This window comes from Hyla sarda, chromosome 2 (genome assembly GCF_029499605.1).
Source record: "Hyla sarda isolate aHylSar1 chromosome 2, aHylSar1.hap1, whole genome shotgun sequence".
In the NCBI taxonomy this organism is placed as follows: domain Eukaryota; kingdom Metazoa; phylum Chordata; class Amphibia; order Anura; family Hylidae; genus Hyla; species Hyla sarda.
Window position 1 is genome coordinate 424,565,327 of NC_079190.1, and position 22,000 is coordinate 424,587,326.

Sequence of the window (22,000 nt, forward strand, 5' to 3'; positions counted from 1 at the left end):
AAAGGATAGGTGCCTGATTTTAGGGTGTCCAATAACTGGGGGCCCCTGCTAGATTGAGTGGCGCACATCATTGGTGGTTCAGTAGTCGTGTCGGCTCCCTGCGATGCAAGCCCTAGTACTGCAGACTTGAAAATTAAAGTTTTCCTCATAAATTGCATTTCATTGTATTCATACTGACCTGAAAAATACAGAGCACAGTATTACCGCAAGGTGAATGGCATGAAAAAGACCCTTGCATTTCAGAAATGTATGGCATATCCTGTGAACATGCTATGTATGTCCACATTGAAGTACCTCTTCAACAAAATTGCCATTAGGCAGGAATTTGGAATCCCTTCAGAAGTTCCCTGGTTTCCTTACCTTATACAGTACTCTGTGGACAATCGCTGACCCCAGCAGTTTTGTGTGACAAAGTGCACATGGCTAGTAATTGTCTACAGTGTCCCATGTATGTTGACTTAACGGCACACTTCTGGAGTAGCAGTGGTGCTGAACTGTGAGTGACTAGTGAGTTTAAGAATTAAGATTTTTTTATTTTTTTTTCTGAGTTAACAAAGAACTTTCTATCATTATGATTTATCTGTGAAGCACTCTTATCTAGCATTAAAGGAGTACTCCGGTGCACACTTTTTTCATGTTATCCCGTCCGGGATAAAAGAAAACGCACTTTATCTTACCTGCCAACGAGCCCTCGGAGCTCCGGTACAGGTGTTCGGTCCCCGGGCTGTAGTCTTCTTACTTCCTGTTAGCCCGGCACGTCACACGGAGCTTCAGCCTATCACTGGCCGAGGCGGGACATCGCTGCGGCCAGTGATAGGCTGAAGCTCCGTGTGACGTGCCGGGCTAACAGGAAGTAAGAAGAATACAGCCCGGGGACCGAACACCTGTACCAGAGCTCCGGGGGCTCGTTGGCAGGTAAGATAAAGTGTGTTTAATTTTATTTTGCAGCCCGGACGGGATAACATGAAAAAAGTGTGCACCGGAGTACTCCTTTAACATTTTAGGCTAAATTCCTCCTATAATTTCAGATGTACAGGGGTGTGACATTTTAGCTTATTATCACACCAACTCAACATGGGATGGTGTAATTGGTATGCTCAAGAACTATATAGTGTATAAACTGTTTTTATGAAGTGTTATCATAATTTCTCACCACAGAAAGAAGGCTAAGATTTGCATCACACTTTATTTGGATTTGGTCAAACTTGTACATTTTCAGGATCAATAGTGGTTCCAAAAGCCTGAGGGCTGGGTTAACGCTGCAGCCTTTATAGAGATAATCCTGGTCACAGGTTGTGCAGGGGAGTACAGCACAGTTTCACACACTTAAAGGGGTTGTGCTCTGCCCTAATTTTCGGAGCTCCGAAGTTCATTACTCCGAACGCTGTGTGCAGGCCCCCTCGTGACGTCTGGCCCGACCGCCCCCTCGTGACGTCTGGCCCGACCGCCCCCTCGTGACGTCTGGCCCGACCGCCCCCCTCGTGACGTCTGGCCCGACCGCCCCCTCGTGACGTCTGGCCCGACCGCCCCCCTCGTGACGTCTGGCCCGACCGCCCCCCTCGTGACGTCTGGCCCGACCGCCCCCCTCGTGACGTCTGGCCCGACCGCCCCCCTCGTGACGTCTGGCCCGACCGCCCCCCTCGTGACGTCTGGCCCGACCGCCCCCCTCGTGACGTCTGGCCCGACCGCCCCCCCTCGTGACGTCTGGCCCGACCGCCCCCCCTCGTGACGTCTGGCCCGACCGCCCCCTCGTGACGTCTGGCCCGACCGCCCCCTCGTGACGTCTGGCCCGACCGCCCCCTCGTGACGTCGCGAGGGGCGGCTGCGAACACTGAAGCCCGCACACAGCGTTCGGAGTAATGAACTTCCGGACGCTGTGAGCGGAGCTCCGAAAGTCAGGGCAGTGCACAACCTCTTTAAAGGAGAACTATAGTGCAGTGGCTGTCAACGTTTTTGGCGACTGTACCCCCAAAGGCTGAAAGTATGTTCACGGGTACCCACGGACAAAAGGCACGTGCTTACTTACTAAATGCGATACTTAATCCCCTTGTGCTATTATTCCTCCTCCATCTGAATTCCCTTGTGCTATTACTCCCCCCTCCCTCTGATCCCCTTTTGCCATTATTCCCCCCTCCATCTTTATCCCCTTGTGCCATTATTATCCGATATGGCAAAAGGGGATCAGAGGGAGGGGGGAATGATGGCACAAGGGGATTAAGATGGAGGGGGGAAAATGGCGCAAGAGGATCAGAGGGAGGGAGGAATAATGGCACAAGAGATTAAGATGGAGGGGGGAAGGTTAGTCATTAACCCCCCCCATCTCCATGTTAATCCCCCATGTGCTATTATTGGATATGGCAAATGGGAATCAGAGGGGGGGAATAATGGCACAAGGGGATTAATGTTGGGGGGGGGGGGATTCATCCCCTTGTGCCATTACCCCCCCTTCCTCTGATCCCCTTTTCCTCCCTCCCTCTCTCCCTCCATCTTAATGCATTGTGCTTTATTTCTCCCTATCCCTCTCCCCCTCCATCTTAATGCCTTGTGCTCCGTCCCATATATCCCCCAATCTTAGTACCCTGTGCTTCGTACCATATATCCCCCCCATCTTACTACCCTCCCTCCATCCCATTAACTTATTTTAAACTTTTTTAACATAAAAACTTTTTTTTTACTTTACCAGGCCTCCTGCAGTCCCGTTGCCTGCTCCTTCGTGCAGGACTTGACGGGGCCGCATGTTCGGCCGGGCATCACTGACGTGTGATGTCCTCCTGCTCTGTGCGGCACCTCCGTGCAACGTCTGGGGAGGTCACACGTTTACCCGGCAGCGATGCAGCTACCTTACAGTAGCAGCGCTACTGTACAGTGAGCTGCCGTGGCTCTGCACTGACAAATACTGGCCAATGCATGGCCAGTATTTGTCAGTGCTTTGGCGTACCCCTAGGGGTATGCGTACCACGGGTTGAGAACCCAGGCTATAGTGCACAAAAGTGTATCCCCTATCCAAAGGATAGGGCATTAGTTTTAGATTGCTGGGTGTCTGACCGCTGGGACCCAACGCGATCTCCTGCACGGGAATGGAGCATGTCGTCCCCTTGCATAAAGCGATGGCCAACACACCCCCTCCATGTATCTCTATTGGAGAGCCGGATATAGCTTGATGTTGTATCTTCAGCTCTCCCATAGAGATACATTGGGCATGTTGGCCGCTTTGAGCTGGGATCGACACGCCCCGTTTCTTGGCAGAACCAATGTCCGGTGCAGGAGATCGCGGGGGTCCCAGCGGTCAGACCCCCTGCATTCTAAAACATATCACCTATCCTTATCCTGATTCTAATGCTCTGTGGTAGGCAAGGCAAATTTTGACTCGTATTTCTTCATGAAAGGCTCATGTATAATTTGTTATATCCTATTTACTGTAGTAAAATAGGAACATTAGGGGAGAATTATGAAAGCGTAGAGGAAAAGCTGCCCATAGTAACCAATCGGCTAATTTATTTTATTTTTCAGAGGCCTTTTCAAAAACAATCGAAGCAATCTGGTTACTATGGGCAACTGGTCAATGTTTCCTCTGCACAGGATTTGATAAATCTCCCCTAATGGGCATTTCCTCACGATCATGTAAATCACTATCATATAAATCACCCACTGTTAATGACTTGCATTGGCTGGTCATTTAACCCCTTAAGGACTCAGGGTTTTTCAGTTTTTGCACTTTCGTTTTTTCCTCCTTACCTTTTAAAAATCATAACCCTTTAAATTTTCCACCTAAAAATCCATATTATGGCTTATTTTTTGCGTCACCAATTCTTCTTTGCAGTGACAATAGTCATTTTACCCAAAAAGGCACGGCGAAACGGGAAAAAAAATCATTGTGCGACAAAATCGAAGAAAAAACACCATTTTGTAACTTTTGGGGGCTTCAGTTTCTACGCAGTGCATATTTCGGTAAAAATTACGCCTTATCATTATTCTGTAGGTCCATACGGTTAAAAAGATACCCTACTTATATAGGTTTGATTTTGTCGCACTTTTGGAAAAAATCATAACTACATGCAGGAAAATGTATACGTTTAAAATTGTCATCTTCTGACCCCTATAACTTTATTTTTCCATGTACAGGGCGGTATGAGGACTCATTTTTTGCGCCGTGATCTGATCAGACTTTTTGATCACTTTTTATTCATTTTTTAATGGTGTAAAAAGTGACCAAAAATGTGCTTTTTTTTTTTTTTTTTTACTTTTGAATTTTTTTGCGCGTACGCCATTGACCGTGCGGTTTAATTAATGATATATTTTTATAGTTCAGACATTTACGCACGCGGCGATACCACATGTTTGTGTATTTATTTATTTTTTACACTGTTTTATTTTTTTTATGGGAAAAGGGGGGGGATTCAAACTTTTATTAGGGAAGGGGTTAAATGACCTTTTATTAAACTTTTTTTTGTACTTTTTTTTATTTTGTAGTGTTATAGGTCCCATAGGGACCTATAACACTGCACACACTGATCTCTTGCACAGATCACTGGCGTGTATTAACACGCCTGTGATCAGTGTTATCGGCGCTTGACTGCTCCTGCCTGGATCTCGGGCACGGAGCAGTCATTCGCCGTTCGGACACCGAGGAGGCAGGTAAGGGCCCTCCCGGTGTCCTGTAAGCTGTTCGGGACGCCGCGATTTCAACGCGGCGGTCCCGAACAGCCCGACTGAGCAGCCGGGTCAATTTCACTTCCACTTTAGACGCGGCGGTCAGCTTTGACCGCCGCTTCTAAAGGGTTAATACCGCACATCGCCGCGATCGGCGATGTGTGGTATTAGCCGCGGGTCCCCGCCGTTGATGAGTGCCTGGACTGACGCGATATGATGCAGGATCGCGGCGGGATCCCGCTTCATATCGCGGGAGCCGGCGCAGGACGTAAATATACGTCCTGCGTCGTTAAGGGGTTAACTATAGATGCAATTTTATTTTTTACAAGCCATTGGATGCGCAGGATTTCAAGCTGCAGATTTGAAGTGGTGTTCAGTCATTTAGCCTCAAATCTTGCACATCAAATATGCAAATGTTTGTGAATAGACCCTAAGGGTACGTTCACACATACGCAGATTTGATGCACAGGATTTTCTGCAGCAGATTTCAATGGAAACTAAATGACTGAGCACAGATTCTAATCTGCAGTTACAAATCCTGCGCATCAAATCTGCGCAGGATCCTGTATGTGTGAACGTACCCTAAGGGTCTATTCACATGTACAGTATTCTGCACAGGTTTGATGCGCAGGTTTTCAAGCTGTGTTCAGTCATTCAATTTACATTGAAATCAGCAGCAGAAAATCCTGCGCATCAAATCTGTGCAGAATACTGTACGTGTGAATAGACCATAAAGGCGTATTTCAGTGAATAATGCCATTCCAATGCTGCCAGTCCTGCTGCTCAGGGCTTCTTGTCTTCCATCCCAACATGTGGAAAAGGGCTGTCCAGCCAGTTACTGCTGTGGTCACTGATTTTGACTTGGTTGTTTTTTTTTCTACATGTCAGGACAGAGAATCAGAAGCATTGAGCTGGAGTATCTCTGGGGGCTGAGTGCATGGTTGTTGTGTGTTTTTTGTTATGCTGCCACCCTGGGCACTTCTAAAGGTAATTTTATCCAGAATACTCTAACTGCTTGGCACTCTACAGGTTTGTCATGGGGAATGGAGACTGGGTGACAGTGAAATATGCCTATGTTCTGTGCTATTGACCCCATGGCTAAGCGTAACTTTCATGTTTATAGGTTAAATGGGAGAGATCAATGTCAGTTGGTTTATTAAAGTTGTATTTACCCACATGCATCACTAAGTAGATCACTCACTTTCCTTATTAGGCAGTAGTGTGGAAATAAAAAATAAAAAAACTACTTGTCCAAGGGACTAAAATGGGAGCCTAATCTACGGTACTTGTGTCTCATGACGATCCACTTATCCTGGCAAATTTTTTAGTTTTTTCCTCCTCGCCCTATAATAGCTCTTAACTTTTATTTTTCCATTGGTCTACAGACCAATATGAGGTGTTTTTTGTGGGACCGATTGTACTTTGTAATGTTATTTTGATACTTTAGGTTGGCGTGATTACAGCAATACCAAATTTTTTTAGTTTCTAAAGTTTTTCGATTTGATTATTTTTTTTTTTTATTGCCATTTTCTGATCCCTGTAAGGCTACGTTCACACTGCCGTTTGTCTCCGGCAGTGTGAAGCCTGTTATTTAACCCCTTAAGGACACATGACGTTCTCATATGTCTCCATTTCCGAGTCCTTAAGGACACATGACGTATGAGAACGTCATGTGTTTTAACGGCCCCCCGCAACCATCTGGAGCGGAGCCGGTCCCCGATGCCTGCTGAAATCGTTCAGCAGGCATCGGGGCATATCGCCCAGGGGGGTCATTATGACCCCCCATGTCGGCGATGGCCGCAGATCGCTGGACAATTCAGTCCAGCGATCTGCGGCGGATTCCTGGTCAATCGGGTCTCCAGTGACCCGGAATTATTGGCTGATCGGGGCCGTCAGAGACGGCCCCGAACAGCCAGAGCCAGCAGGGGTGAGGTGGCACTGGTGCCACCTCACGATCGCCCTGATTCGTCGGCCGGATTACCGGCCGACCAATCAGGGCGCCTGCTGCGGGTGTCACTCCCGCACCCGCTCCGCCCCTCTTCCGGAGGACGTGAGCGGGTGCGGGACGTGCACCCCGGGTGCTGGGGACCCCGATCCCCGGCGCCCCTGTTGGGATCGGGGCCCCAGGAGCAGCGGCGGAGACGACGAGGGACTGACCTGTGCGGCGAGGATCGTTGGAGGTGAGTGACAGCCTCCTGCTGTTGCTTAGCAACAGCTCCCAGCATGCAAAAAGGGCATGCTGGGAGCTGTAGTTATGCAACAGCAGGAGGCAGACCACCACAACTCCCAGCATGCCCTTATGGGCATGCTGGGACTTGTAGTTTTGCAACAGCTGGAGGCACATTCTTTCTATGGAAAAGTGTACCTTCAGCTGTTGTGCAACTACAACTCCCAGCTTGCACAATCAGCTAAAGTGCATGCTGGGAGTTGTAGTGGTGCATCTGGTGGTTGCATAACTACAACTCCCAGCATGCCCGTTGGCTGTCGATGACTGCTGAGAGTTGTAGTTTTGCAACAGCTGAAGGCACACTGAGTTAAGTAGCAAACCAGTGTCTCCAGCTGTTGCATAACTACAATCCCCAGCCAAAGTAGTATGCCTCCAGCTGTTGCATAACTACAACACCCAGCATGTCCTTCCGCTGTCCGTACATGCTGGGGGTTGTAGCTTTTGCAACAGCTGAAGGCACACTGGTTGCAAAACACTGAGTTTGTTACCAAACTTGGTGTTTCACAACCAGTGTGCCTCCAGCTGTTGCGAAACTACAACTCCCAGCATGCACTGATAGACCGTACATGCTGGGAGTTGTAGTTTTGCAACAGCTGGATGTTCCCCCCCCCCCCCCCATGTGAACGTACAGGGTACACTCACATGGGCGGAGGATTACAGTAAGTATCCGGCTGCAAGTTTGAGGTGCGGCAAAATTTCTGCCGCAGCTCAAACTGCCAGCGAGAAACTACTGTGAACCCCCGCCCATGCGACTGTACCCTAAAAACACTACACTACACTAACACAAAATAAAATAAAATAAAAAGTAAAAAACACTACATATACACATACCCCTACACAGCCCCCCTCCCCAATAAAAATGAAAAACGTTGGTACGCCACTGTTTCCAAAACGGAGCCTCCAGCGGTTGCAAAACAACTCCCAGCATGCACTGATAGACCGTACATGCTGGGAGTTGTAGTTTTGCAACAGCTGGATTCCCCCCCCCCAATGTGAACGTACAGGGTACACTCATATGGGCAGAGGATTACAGTAAGTATCCGGCTGCAAGTTTGAGCTGCGTCAAATTTTCTGCCGTAGCTCAAACTGCCAGCGAGAAACTACTGTGAACCCCCGCCCGTGCGACTGTACCCTAAAAACACTACACTAACACAAAATAAAATAAAAAGTAAAAAACACTACATATACACATACCCCTATACAACCCCCCTCCCCAATAAAAATGAAAAACGTCTGGTACGCCACTGTTTCCAAAACGGAGCTGGAGCTGTTGCAAAACTACTCCCAGTATTGCCAGATAGCCATTGACTGTCAAGGCATGCTGGGAGTTTTACAACAGCTGGAGGCACCCTGTTTGGGAATCACTGGCGTAGAATACCCCTATGTCCAGCCCTATGCAAGTCCCTAATTTAGGCCTCAAATGCGCATGGCGCTCTCACTTTGGAGCCCTGTCTTATTTCAAGGCAACAGTTTAGGGACACATATGGGGTATCGCCGTACTCGGGAGAAATTGGGCTTCAAATTTTGGGGGGTATTTTCTGCTATTACCCTTTTAAAAAATGTAAAATTTTTGGGAAAACAAGCATTTTAGGTAAAAAAAAATATATATTTTTTTACATATGCAAAAGTAGAGAAACACCTGTAGGGTATTAAGGTTCAAATTACCCCTTGTTACGTTCCCCGAGGGGTCTAGTTTCCAAAATGGTATGCCATGTGTTTTTTTTTTGCTGTCCTGGCACCATAGGGGCTTCCTAAATGCGGCATGCCCCCAGAGCAAAATTTGCTTTCAAAAAGCCAAATGTGACTCCTTCTCTTCTGAGACCTGTAGTGCACCAGCAGAGCACTTTTCACCCCCATGCGAGGTGTTTTCTGTATCGGGAGAAATTGGGCTTCAAATTTTGGGGGGTATTTTCTGCTATTACCCTTTTTAAAAATGTAAAATTTTTGGGAAACCAAGCATTTTAGGTAAAAAAAATATATATTTTTTTTACATATGCAAAAGTCGTGAATCACCTGTAGGGTATTAAGGTTCACTTTACCCCTTGTTACGTTCCCTGAGGGGTCTAGTTTCCAAAATGGTATGCCATGTGTTTTTTTTTTGCTGTCCTGGCACCATAGGGGCTTCCTAAATGCGGCATGCCCCCCAAAAACCATTTGTCGCTCCTTCCCTTCTGAGCCCTCTACTGCGCCCGCCGAACAATTAACATAGACATATGAGGTATGTGCTTACTCGAGAGAAATTGGGTTTCAAATACAAGTAAAAATTTTCTCCTTTTTATCCCTTGCAAAAATTCAAAAATTGGGTCTACAAAAACATGCGAGTGTAAAAAATGAAGATTTTGAATTTTCTCCTTCACTTTGCTGCTATTCGTGTGAAACACCTAAAGGGTTAATACACTTAGTGAATGTTTTTTTGAATACTTTAGGGGGTGTAGTTTTTATAATGGGGTCTTTTATGGGGTATTTCTAATATGAAGACCCTTCAAATCCACTTCAAAACTGAACTGGTCCCTGAAAAATAGTGAGTTTGAAAATTTTGTGAAAAATTTCTAAATTGCTACTGAACTTTGAAGCCCTCTGGTATCTTCCAAAAGTAAAAACTCATAAATTTTATGATGCAAACATAAAGTAGACATATTGTATATGTGAACCCAAAAAAAATATATTTTGAATATCCATTTTCCTTACAAGCAGAGAGCTTCAAAGTTAGAAAAATTCAAAATTTTCATTTTTTTCATCAAATTTTGGCATTTTTCACCAAGAAAGGATGCAAGTTACCATAAAATTTTACCACTAAGTTAAAGTAGAATATGTCACGAAAAAACAATCTCGGAATCAGAATGATAACTAAAAGCATTCCAGAGTTATTAATGTTTAAATTGACAGTGGTCAGAATTGCAAAAAACGCTCCGGTCCTTAAGGTATAAAATGGCCTGGTCCTTAAGGGGTTAAGGATCGAGAAAAGCTGGAGAAAAAATAGTGCTTGCACAGTCTTTTTCTCTGGCTTTTCTCTCTGAAAATAACGGCAGCTATTGAATAATACTAGAGATGAGCGAACTTACAGTAAATTCAATTCGTCACGAACTTCTCGGTTCGGCAGTTGATGACTTTTCCTACATAAATTAGTTCAGCTTTCAGGTGCTCCGGTGGGCTGGAAAAGGTGGATACATTCCTAGGAAAGAGTCTCCTAGGACTGTATCCACCTTTTCCAGCCCACCGGAAAGCTGAACTAATTTATGCAGGAAAAGTCATCAACTGCCGAGCCGAGAAGTTCGTGATGAATCGAATTTACTGTAAGTTTGCTCATCTCTAAATAATACAATGGAGACCATCGAGACCAGTTATTTGCTGGCAAACTGCAAAAACAAAAAGGGCCTAACATTCCCCCCCCCCCCTTTTTTTTTTTTTTTTTTTTTACTTCCGCATACTGGGCTCTATGGGGGCTCGTTTTTGTGCTGTAATCTGTTGTTTGTATCTGTACCATTTTGGTATTGATCCGACTTATTTTTACATTTACGTCATTAACCGTATGGAATGGGGTGGGGGGCGATCCACCCCACCAGGGAGCATCTAAAAGTCCCTTTAGACCCTGCTGTCGGCGTTGACGGCAGCAATCTAAAAGGTTAGCCGCAAGCTACTGAAATCATCTGGTTTCCGCTGGGTATGGAGTTGGCCCGAGTCAGGAGCCAGCTCCATACAACCTGGGAGAGAGAAAAAAAAATTCACCTGCCTGGACATGTAGATCCAGGCGTCATGCCATAGGATTTCCACATCCCTGTTAGGTCCCATCAAGAACCTGTTACTCCATCTATCTTTTGAATACTGTGCCTTATGAAAGGACAACATATTAAAGCTATCGGTCTTTTAGCCAACACAGCTCTCAAACACCGCATCTGCTCCTTTTTTGAAGTTTTGCATCTGCAGTTATGCTTATTTTAATCAATTTATTAATAAGGGTGGTTGAGCAATGGTTTTTAATTTTTACCTTGACTTCCATGGAAACTGGTGAGGCCCAAACATCACTTTAGTCCGCAGGTGAAACCCTGACAAATATACAGTTCATATGAAAATATTTATAGTAGGCTGTCTGAAGGCAACTGCATTCTGCATATTTGTGCTATACTTGTAATTTACCTTTTCCTTGTTTAATTTTTTTCAAGCCCATTTATCTCTCTGGTTGACTAACCTTTTTTTCTAGCCAGACAGATGCCAGAAGCAGTTGTCACTTCCTCCTTTGGTCTTGGCAGGGCATGTGTAGTGTTACCCAGCTGAACCCAGTGAACACAGGGAGTAGAACTTCTCTGGTCCATATCAAGGCATGACATCAGGAAATAAATATACTTATCTAAATCCCTATTCAGTTTTTCACCAGTATATTTTCTCCTACGCTTAACTTCCACTCTTAACAGAGCGAGATGTTTCTAAATCAGTATTGAGATGCTGCTCCAAGTAATTCTGGCAAATGAAATACCACCCACAAGACAAAGGAAGCAACATAGCTCACAATAAAAACACATTTGTGTTCATGAAGGTCATGAATAATACTGTCAAGTCTACTCTGCAGATCATCTCAATATTTCAAGCTATACAGTACTGTACATGGTTAGCATGATTATTTACTAGGGCAGTTGTCTCTGCTTTCTAATGTGGTTGGATCTTGGTGAGGATAGCTCCAAACTAAAGCTTATTGTAGCAAGATCTATTTCCAGAGTAATTAATCTTTGGTTTTCAGGTGACCTTATGAAGAAAAGATAGTGAATACTTTATAACATTGCTGTTTAATTACTGTAAGTGTTACAGGTCTTTTGAGTGTTACAGGCTGATTTTGGTCTTGACCTGCAACCTTTTGGCTTTAAGGCCAAGTTTGCCTATGGCAGAAATATTAACAATTTCCAGGGAAAATTTGTACCGGAAATAATGAAATTGAAAGAAAACAAAAATTGAGCGCTTATGTTAAAATTTGTATTTTATGTTAATGTTTACCAGTATATAATGTCAACCCAACAGTAGCCAGATGTCAACTGAAACCTCTAAACATTCTTCTGGTTATGCAGGTGTGTTGTGTTTTTTTAAAATTTATATATATATTTTCATTCTATATATCAGCTTAGCTCCAGTTACGGAATATAAAAAGCTAATCAGGAGTGGTGAACTCTCCCTGAGTTAAATACTCATCCCGTTTAATTGGTCTAAGGCCCCTCATCTCAGCTAAGCCAGATTACCCTGCTCTGTACTGACGAGGGGCAAGTACCCCGAAATCGCTTCTCGGCCTTTTGGCTAAGTTCAAGTGTAGTATCTGTTCTTATCAGTTTTTCATGCCGGTGGGCAGTAACGCCGGTATGGGGCTGGTGGGGATGGGTGCTGCATGGAGGGTGCAGGTGTACCAGGGCTTTCCGGGGCTGGTTCTGAGGAATCAGTTGTTTGACTGGCTTTTTCAGTATGAAATACTGAAAATTTTCTAATGAAAGCAACTGCAAAACCTATTAGTTGCATGCTTTAAAACATATCAAAAGTTTTTGTATCTGACAGTGCCCATTTAACATGCGCATTGCAGCAGATGCCGTGATCTGTGTTGATCACGACATCTGAGGGGTTAAAAGCGGACATCCGCGCTATCGTGGATGTCTGCCATTACCGGCGGGTCCCCGGCTGCTGATAGCAGCCGGGACCTGCAGTGTATGACGCGGACACCGATCCGAAGCTCGCGGTCATACACAGGACGTTAATGTATGTCCTGGGTACGCTATGTACCTCCGCACCAGGACGTACATTTATGTCCATGGTCGTTAAGGGGTTAGTCATTACTGGCATAGATTTTGCACTGAAAATGAGTTGCTGTTGCTTCTCTGAAAAATGCACTACAGACAAGCCTTTAGGAAACTTGACCATGTGAACATATACCTAAATGGGCACTGTCAGTTACTGAAAATTCTTATATGTTGTACATCCTGGCAAAACATTAACCTTTCTATACTTCATAAGACATTTTTATTTCTTTATTATAGAAATCATGGCTTTGTCCAAGCTGAAGCACAGACATGGACATGGTCCAGTAAATGTGTGGGCAAGCACTGCTCTGTGCTCTCTCTCCTGTCTGATGGCACTCCTCTGTGCGTTCTCTCCTGTCTGATATAATTAAACTGCATGGTCAATGACATGAAAATACTAGAACTGCATCTTTTTGCTTACTGCATATACCATAAAAAAATTAATAAAAAGTGAGAATAGTCCCATCAAAACAAAGATGAAACCGCTAAAAAAAAATACAGAGCCTTTATACATACCTGTATACAGGAAAAATAAGTTATAGGGGTCAGAGGACAATTTTAACCTCTTAAGGACCAGGGCGTACCTGTGCCTGGTCCCGGTATAAAACGCGGGGTTGGTCCTGGCGGCTAATGACAGCCGGGACCGTGGGCAGCACCTATCGTTGTGCCGTGCGCTATTAACCCTTTAGATGCGGCGTTCAAAGTTGATTGTTGCGTCTAAAATGAAAGTGAAAACTTACCAGCAGCTCAGCCGGGCTGATCGGGACAATCGCGGTGAAATCGCAACACTGCAAAAAAAAGTTAATATCATTTAACACCTTCCCTAATAAAAGTAAAAATCACCCCCCTTTTCCCATTTAAAAAAAATAAATAAAAACTGTGTAAATAAAAATAAACATGTGCGAAAATCCGAACTATAAAAATATATAATTAAGCCGCACAGTCAATGGCGTACGCGCAAAAAAATTCCGTAGTCCAAAATAATGTATTTTTGGTCACTTTTTTTATCATGAAAAAATTTATGAAAATCGATCAAAAAGTCTAATCAGTATAAAAATGGTACCGATAAAAACTTCAGCTCACGGCTCAAAAAATGGCATTTTTTAAAATTTTGTTGCACAATTAAATTTTTTTTCCCGCTTCACCGTGGATCTTTTGGTAAAATAACTTACAATGCAAAGTAGAATTGGCGACGCAAAAAATAAGCCATAATATGAAATTTTAGGTGCAAAATTGAAAGCGTTATGATTTTTAGAGGGTGATGAGGGAAAAAAGGAAAACTGAAAAACCCTGCATCCTTAAAGGAGTACTCTGGTGCAGACTACTCCTGCTCCGTCCTGCCTGGGCTGCAAAAAAAATTAAAATCATCACTCACCTTCCTGGGTTCCCGCGGAGCGCCACTACAGCTGATCGGTCCCTCCGGTCCATCTTCTTCATACTTCCGTGTGAACAGTGTCACATGGCGCTCAGCCCATTATGGGCCGAGGCAGATCATCGCAGCGGCCGGAGAATGTGCTCTGGACAAGTAGGAAGACAGACAACTAGTCACAGCTTTTTAAACACAAATGAGACCTAGAAAACTTAATGTTTTCTTTTTAACCTCTTAAGGACACAGCCCATTTTGACCTTAAGGATACAGCCGCACTAGTTCAGTTTTTGAAGTGTATTTGAGAGACCTATCTGTGAGAAATACCCCATTATATAAACTACACCCCTCAAAGCACTCAAAATGACATTCAGAAAGTTTAACCCTTTAGGTGTTTCACAGGAATAGCAGCAAAGTGAAGGAGAAATTCAAAATCTTAAATTTTTACACTAACATGTTCTTATAGACCCAGTTTTTGAATTTTTACAAGGAGAAAAAGTCCCCCCAAAATTTGTAACCCAATATGAAATGCCTCATAAGTGGATGTAAAGTGCTCTGCGGGTATAGTAGAGGGCTCAAAGGATTGAAGCCCCCATGGTGCCAGAACAGCAAAAAAAATAGCCACATGGCACACTGTGTTGGAAGCTACACCCCTCAAGGCACGTAACAAGGGGTACAGTAAGTCTTAACACCCCACAGATGTTTGACCAATTTTCACTCAAGTTGGACGTGAAAATGAAAAATTTAGATTTTTTTTTATTTTCACAAAAATGCTGGTGTTACCCCTAAGTCTTTATTTTTACAAAGGGTAATTGGAGAAAAAGCCCCCCTCCAGATTTGTAAAACTATTTGAAGTATGGAAATACTCCATATGTGGATGTAAACTGCTCTGCGGGCGCATTACAGGGCTCAGAAGAGAAGGAATTTGGTTGGAATAGAAGTCGAGGGGCCATATGCGTTTACAAAGCCCCCATGGTGCCAGAACAGTGGGATCCCCCCCCCACATGACCCCATTTTGCAAACTACACCCATCACGGAATGTAATAAGGGGTGCAGTGAGCATTTACACCCCACTGGTATTTCACGGAATTTGGGGGGGGGGGGGGGGGGGGTGGTGGTGGTGGGTGGTGTTGTGTGTAACTGTGTAATGGTGTATATGTAGTGTTATACCTTTTAGTTTGTGTAAGTGTAGTGTTTTTAGGGTACATTCACACATGCAAGGGTTTACAGTGAGTTTCCCGCAGGGTGTTTGAGTTGCAGTGTAAATTTTGCCACAGCTCAAACTTGCATTGGGAATCTAGCTGTAGATCTCCGCCCATGTGAATTGGGGGGGGGGGGGGTTGTTTATGGGCACAAACATCTAGCTGTTGCAAAACTACAATTCTAAGCATGAACTGCGAGACTGTGCATGCTGGGAGTTGTAGTTTTGCTACAGCTGGAGGCACACTGGTAGGAAAACACTGAATTAGGTAACAGACCAACTCAGTGTTTACCCAGTGTGCCTCCAGCAGTTGCAAAACTACAACTTCCAGCATGTACTGACATCCGATTGCTGCCGGGAATGCTGGGATTTGTAGTTTTGCAAGATCTGGAGGGCCACAGTTTAGAAATCACTGTGGTAGGGGTTTCTAAACTGCGGTCCTCTAGATGTTGCAAAACTACAACTCCCAGCATGCCCAGTCTGTCTGGACATGCTGGGAGTTGTAGTTTCGCAACTTGTAAAGGGAAGGACACTTACCCCCCGACACTTACTTATGCCGCCACCGGACCTCCTTCTGTCGATTCGGCCTCCACTGCCCACTTGATCGCTGATTGGGTTAATCAAATGGGGTGTTGGCCAGGAGTGGTCTCTCGCCGGACCACCCAGGACTTAAGCTGATTATCTCGATCAGCGCCACAGGAGTGCGTATTTAATGAATGCCGTATATATACACGGCGGAATGCGCGAAGGTATCTTATCATCCCACACACACACACAACACACACACACCACACACGCCACACACACCACACACGCCACACACACCACACACACACCACACACACACACACCCACATATATATATATATATATATATATATATATATATATATATATATATATATATATATAGCATTCTGCGTGAAGGGGTTAAACAAAGTACATTTTAAAGATTTTTTGATTTACCATAAGGAGTGCAATAGCAAAAAAATATTGATTGAGTGCCCATTTAAATATGTCCAGTAGATCCTGAGATATGTCCCTCGGTGAATTGTGCACAGTGGGTGGGGCTTTGCAGGCTATATTTACATATTCATAATCTGTGACTCCACATCCTAGTGGAGTCACAGACAATGACTATGTAAATTGGGCCAGCGGAGCCCCGCTCACTGCACAATTCACTGTATTTAGCAGAGGATCTCCTGGGGGACATAGTTATGGCCGTAAATGTTGGTATCCTGAATTTTTTTTCAAGAAAATTAAGTATTTCTCCCAGAAAAGGATTGCAGTAACACATGTTTTGGTATACACTTGTTTGTTCCCTTTGTGTGTATTGGAATTAATGAAAAAAAGGAAAAAAAGCTAATTGGACATAACGTCACACTAAACTCAAATATGGGCTGGACAGAATTATTGGCACCCTTTCAAAATTGTGGAAAAATAAGCTTGTTTCAAGCATTGATGCTCTTTTAAACTCACATGGGCAGATAAAAAGGAGAGAAGTTCACTTAGTCTTTGCATTCTGAGTCTGTGTGTGCCACACTAAGCATGGACAACAGAAACAGAAGAAGAGAACTGTCTTAGGACTTGAGAACCAAAATTGTGGAAAAATATCAACAATCTCAGTTACAAGTCCATCTTCAGAGATCTAGATTTGCCTTTGTCCACAGTGCGCAACATTAGCAAGAATATTGCAAACTATGGCACTGTAGCTAATCTCCCTGGGCGTGCACAGAAGAGAAAAACTTACGAAAGGTGTCAAAGCAGGATAGTCCGTATGGTGGATAAGCAGCCCCAAACAAGTTCCAAAGATATTCAAGCTGTCCTGCAGGCTCAGGGAGCATCAGCGTCAGCGCAAACTATCCGTCGACGTTTAAATGAAATGAAACTCTATGGCAGGAGACCCAGGAGGACCCCACTGCTGACAGAGACATAAACAAGCAAGACTAAATTTTGCCAAAATGACCTTGAGTAAGCCAAAATCCTTTTGGGGAAAAAGTCTTGTGGACAGATGAGACCAAGATAGAGCTTTTAGGTAAAGCACATCATTCTACTGTTTACCGAAAACGGAACGAGGCCTACAAAGAAAAGAACACCGTACCTACAGTGAAATATGGTGGAGGTTCAATGATGTTTTAGGGTTGTTTCATGATGCCTGAATGTGTGCAAGGCATCATAAAATCTGAGGATTACCAATGGATTTTGGGTCGCACTGTACAGCCCAGTGTCAGAAAGCTTGGTTTGTGTCCGAGATCTTGGGTCTTCCAGCAGGACAATGACCCCAAACATACACCAAAAAGCACCCAGAAATGGATGGCAACAAAGCGCTGGAGAGTTCTGAATGGTCAGCAAGGAGTCCAGATCTAAATCCCATGGAACACCTGTGGAGAGATCTTAAAATTGCTGTTGGGAAAAGGCGCCCTTCCAATAAGAGAAATCTGGAGCACTTTGCAAAGGAAGAGTGGTCCAACATTCCGGCTGAGAGGTGTAAGAAGCTTATTGATGTTTATAGGAAGCGACTAATTTCAGTTATTTTTTCCAAAGGGTGTGCAACCAAATATTAAGTTAAGGGTCCCAATAATTTTGTCCAGCCCATTTTTGGAGTTTGGTGTGACATTATGTCCAATTTGCTTTTTTTTTTTTTTTCCCCCCTCCCTTTTTTGGTTTAGTTCCAATACACACAAAGGGAATAAACGTGTATAGCAAAACATGTTACTGCAAACCTTTTCTGTGAGAAATACTATATTTTCTTGAAAAATTTCAGGGGTGCCAACATTTACGGCCATGACTGGATCTCAGGACCTACTTGACATATTAAATGGCGTTATGCGGCATAGGGTTAAATATGTCCAATAGGTCCTGAGATCCAGTCATGGCCGTGTGGGGTCCCAGCGGTTGGCCCTTCCGCAAACTTTAACTTAAGTAACGAAGTTATTTTCCACTACAGTAAAAAATTGTATCAATAAGAACTTAAGACCATGGCACAAATCTTAGCCCTCATACGTCCCGGTCTACGCAAAAATAAAAATGTTATAGGGGTCAGAAGTGGACAATTTTAAACATAAAGTATAACTTTGTATGAAAATTAGTATAATAAAGCAAAACCTGTTTGGTATAGTTCTAATCAAATGGACCTACAGAATAGACATAACATGTCATTTGTACAAAAAAGTGCACTATGTAGAAACTCAAGTCATTGCAAAGTACAGTTGGTGGCGCAAAAAAAAAAGCCCTTATAGTGGAAAATTTAAAGCGGTATGGCTTTTAGAAGACCAAGAGGAAAAAACATAAGTGCAACCCCCCCTCACATGTTCTTAACCCCTTAGGGCCCAAAGGTGTACCTGTACGCCCTGAGTCCTCTCCCATTCTATAACTTGGGGCCACAGCGGGACTCGTGGCTAATAGCGCGCGGCATTGATTGTGGTGCCGCGGGCTATTAACCCTTTAGACGCGGCGTTCAAAGTTGATCGCCATGTCTAAAGTGAAAGTAAACTAACCCCAGCTAGCTCAGCGGGCTGTTCGGGATTGCTGCGGTGAAATCGTGCCATCCCGAACAGCTGTAGGACAGCAGGAGGGTCCCCTTACCGGCCTCCTGGTGTTCGATTGCCTAATGACTACTCAGTGCCTGGATCCAGGCATGAGCAGTCAAGCGGCAGAATAATCTATCAATGGTTTCCTATGAGAAACCATTGATAAATGTAAAAGATCAGTGTGTGCAGTGTTATAGCCCCCTATGTCCTAATTAGAAAAATATATCATTAAGCCGCACGGTCAATGGCGTACGCTCAAAAAAATTCCAAAGTCCAAAATAATGTTCTTTTTGGTCACTTTTTTTATATCCTGAAAAAAATGAATAAAAAGCGATCAATAAGTCCGATCAATACAAAAATGGTACCGCTAAAAACTTCAGATCACAACGCTAAAAATGGGCCCTCACACTGCCCCATACGCGGGAAAATAAGTTAGGGGCCAGAAGTAGGGATCGACCGATTATCGGTATGGCCGATATTATCGGCCGATAATCACGATTTTGGGCTTTATCGGTATCGGCAATTACCTGGGCATGCTTGGAGTTGTAGTTTTGCAACATCTGGAGGGCTACAGTTTGGAGGCCACTGTTCTTCCCAAGTTGTTGCATAACTACAACTCCTAGCATGCCCAGACTGTCCAGGCATGCTGGGAGTTGTAGTTCTGCAACATCTGAAGGGCCAGATATTGCAGAACTAAACGCCCAGCATCCCTGACTGTACGGGCATGCTGGGAATTGTAGTTTTGCAACAGCTGTAGGCACACTGGTTGGGAAACACTGAGCTAGAGTCTGTTTCCTAACTCAGTGATTCCAACCCTTTTGCCTCCAGCTGTTGCAAAACTATAACTCCCAGAGTGCAATGACAGACCGTACATGCTGGGAGTTGTAGTCTTGCGACAGCAGGAGGCACATGGGTTGAAATCACTGAGCTAGAGTCTGTTTTCTAACTCAGTGGTTCCCCACCAGTGTGCCTACAGCTGTCGTAAAACTACAACTCCCAGCATGTACGGTCTGTCAGTGCATTTTGCGAGTTGTCATTTTGCCACAGCTGAAGGTTTGCCCCCCCCCCCCCCCATGTGAATGTACAGGGTACATTCACACGGGCTGGTTTACAATGGGTTTCCTTCAAGGAAACTTACTGTGAACCCCTGCCTGTGTGAATGTACCCTAAAAACACTACACTAACAAATAATAAAAAGTAAAACACTACACATACACCCCCTTACACGTCGCCCCCCCCAATAAAAATGAAAAACGTCTCATACGGCAGTGTTTCCTTAACGGCGCCTCCAGCTGTTGCAAAACCACAACTCCCAGTGTTGCCAGACAGCCATAGACTGTCCTGGCAGGCTGGGAGTCTTGCAACAGCTGAAGGCACCCTGTGGGAGACACTACTGTAGGGTTTTGGTGGAGACAAGCCCCATCCTTGTAACCGGGTCCACCCCTATTGCAAATTCCTTATTCAGGCCTTAAATGTGCATGGAGCTCTCTCACTTCAGAGCCCTGTCGTATTTCAAGGCAACAGTTAAGGGCCACACATGGGGTATCTCCGTACTCGGGAGAAATTGCGTTACAAATTTTGGGGGGATTTTTCTCCCATTACCCTTTGTAGAAATGGTAAATTTGGGGGAAAAAAACCTGCACTTTTGTGAAATATTTTTTTTTTTTTCATTTACACATCCGAATTTAACGAAAAGTCGTCAAACACCTGTGGGGTGTTAAGGCTCACCGGACCCCTTGTTACGTGCCATGAGGGGTGTAGTTTCCAAAATAGTATGCCATGTGTTTTTTTTTTGTTTTTTTTGTTGCTGTTCTGGCACCATAGGGGCTTCCTAAATGTGACATGCCCCCAAAAACCATTTCAGCAAAATTCACTCTCCAAAATCCCATTGTCGCTCCTTCCCTTCTGAGCCCTCTACTGCGCCCGCCGAACACTTGACATACACATATGAGGTATTTCCATACTCAAGAGAAATTGGGTTACAAATTTTGGGGGGCTTTTTTCTTGTAAAATTTCAGAAACTGGGTCTACAAGAACATGCGAGTGTAAAGAAATTAAGTTTTGAATTTTCTCCTTCACTTTGTTAACTCTTTAGGTGTTTCACAAGAATAGCAGCAAACTTACTGAATGTCATCTTGAATACTTTGAGGGGTGCAGTTTTTATAATGGGGTAATTTATGGGTTATTTCTAATATGAAGGCCCTTCAAATCCACTTCAAAACTGAACTGGCCCCTGAAAAATTCCGATTTTGAAAATTTTGTGAAAAATTGGAAAATTGCTTCTGAACTTTTAAGCCCTCTGTTTTCCAAAAGTAAAAACATGTCAACTTTATGATGCAAACATAGACATATTGTATATGTGAATCAAAATATTATTTATTTAGAATGTTTATTTTCCTTACAAGCAGAGAGCTTCAAAGTTAGAAAAATGCAAAGTTTTCAATTTTTTCATCAAATTTGGGAATTTTTCACCAAGAAATGATGCAAGTATCGACAAAAATTTACCACTAACATAAAGTAGAATATGTCACGAAAAAAACAATCTCTGAATCAGAATGAAAAGAAAAAGCATCCCAGAGTTATTAATGCTTAAAGTGACAGTGGTCAGAATTGCAAAAAATGCTCCCGTCCTTAGGGTTATAATGGGCTCCGTCCCCAAGGAGTTATGGGTAGGGTCAGAAATAGTGATCTGCAGCGTATTTCCTGACTCGGGAAATACACTGTGCAGTGAGACATATGCTGCACATTCTATGAGCAGACACATAGAGCTACCCCGCTGCAGCCCTGTGTGTGCTGCAGGGTTCTGGAAATCATATCGTCCAACGCTTGGGACATGCAGTTCCGGGCGCCGGGCAGGTGAATTTTTTCATAGATTTAGCTCTGTATCGCGCAAGCAGGGCTAAATCTATGAAAAATATTTTTATTTTTAGAATAACGATGTGAGGTGCAGGAGCGGACACAGACTTGCATTGGACACAAGTGTGCACCTCACACCGGTGCTCAGGATGTTTGGAGCGGGCTCCCGACTTGAGCCCGCTAAATTACGTAAGATCAGTGGAGTTCAATAGTACTGCATTGATCTGTATGAGGAATCTAATGATTCCTCCTAATAAAGTGTATAAAAAAATTAAGAAATAAGTTTTTTTAAACCCCATTAACCCTTTCCATATTAAAAGTTCATATCACCCCTCCTTTTCCCATTTTCCATATAAAAATGTTAACATAATAAAAATGTATTTGGTGGGGATCGACCGATTA

General features: G+C 44.0%; 1 protein-coding gene, 1 long non-coding RNA gene and 1 pseudogene across 7 annotated transcripts in view; 2 read left to right on the plus strand and 1 right to left on the minus strand.

The window, feature by feature from the left end:
* USP9X (ubiquitin specific peptidase 9 X-linked) overlaps positions 1-22,000 on the plus strand; it is a 197,839-nt gene that overhangs the window by 30,056 nt on the left and 145,783 nt on the right. The gene's annotated exons all lie outside the window — the stretch shown is intronic.
* Positions 1-22,000, minus strand: part of LOC130356871 (uncharacterized) — an 87,637-nt gene that overhangs the window by 882 nt on the left and 64,755 nt on the right. Inside the window, exons 2-3 of the long non-coding RNA XR_008889020.1 lie at positions 14,021-14,162; positions 13,386-13,433 (exon numbers count right to left, since the gene is read on the minus strand). This is a non-coding gene — a long non-coding RNA (uncharacterized LOC130356871). The remainder of the gene's footprint in view (positions 1-13,385; positions 13,434-14,020; positions 14,163-22,000) is intronic.
* Positions 12,135-12,336, plus strand: LOC130359922 (U2 spliceosomal RNA; annotated as a pseudogene).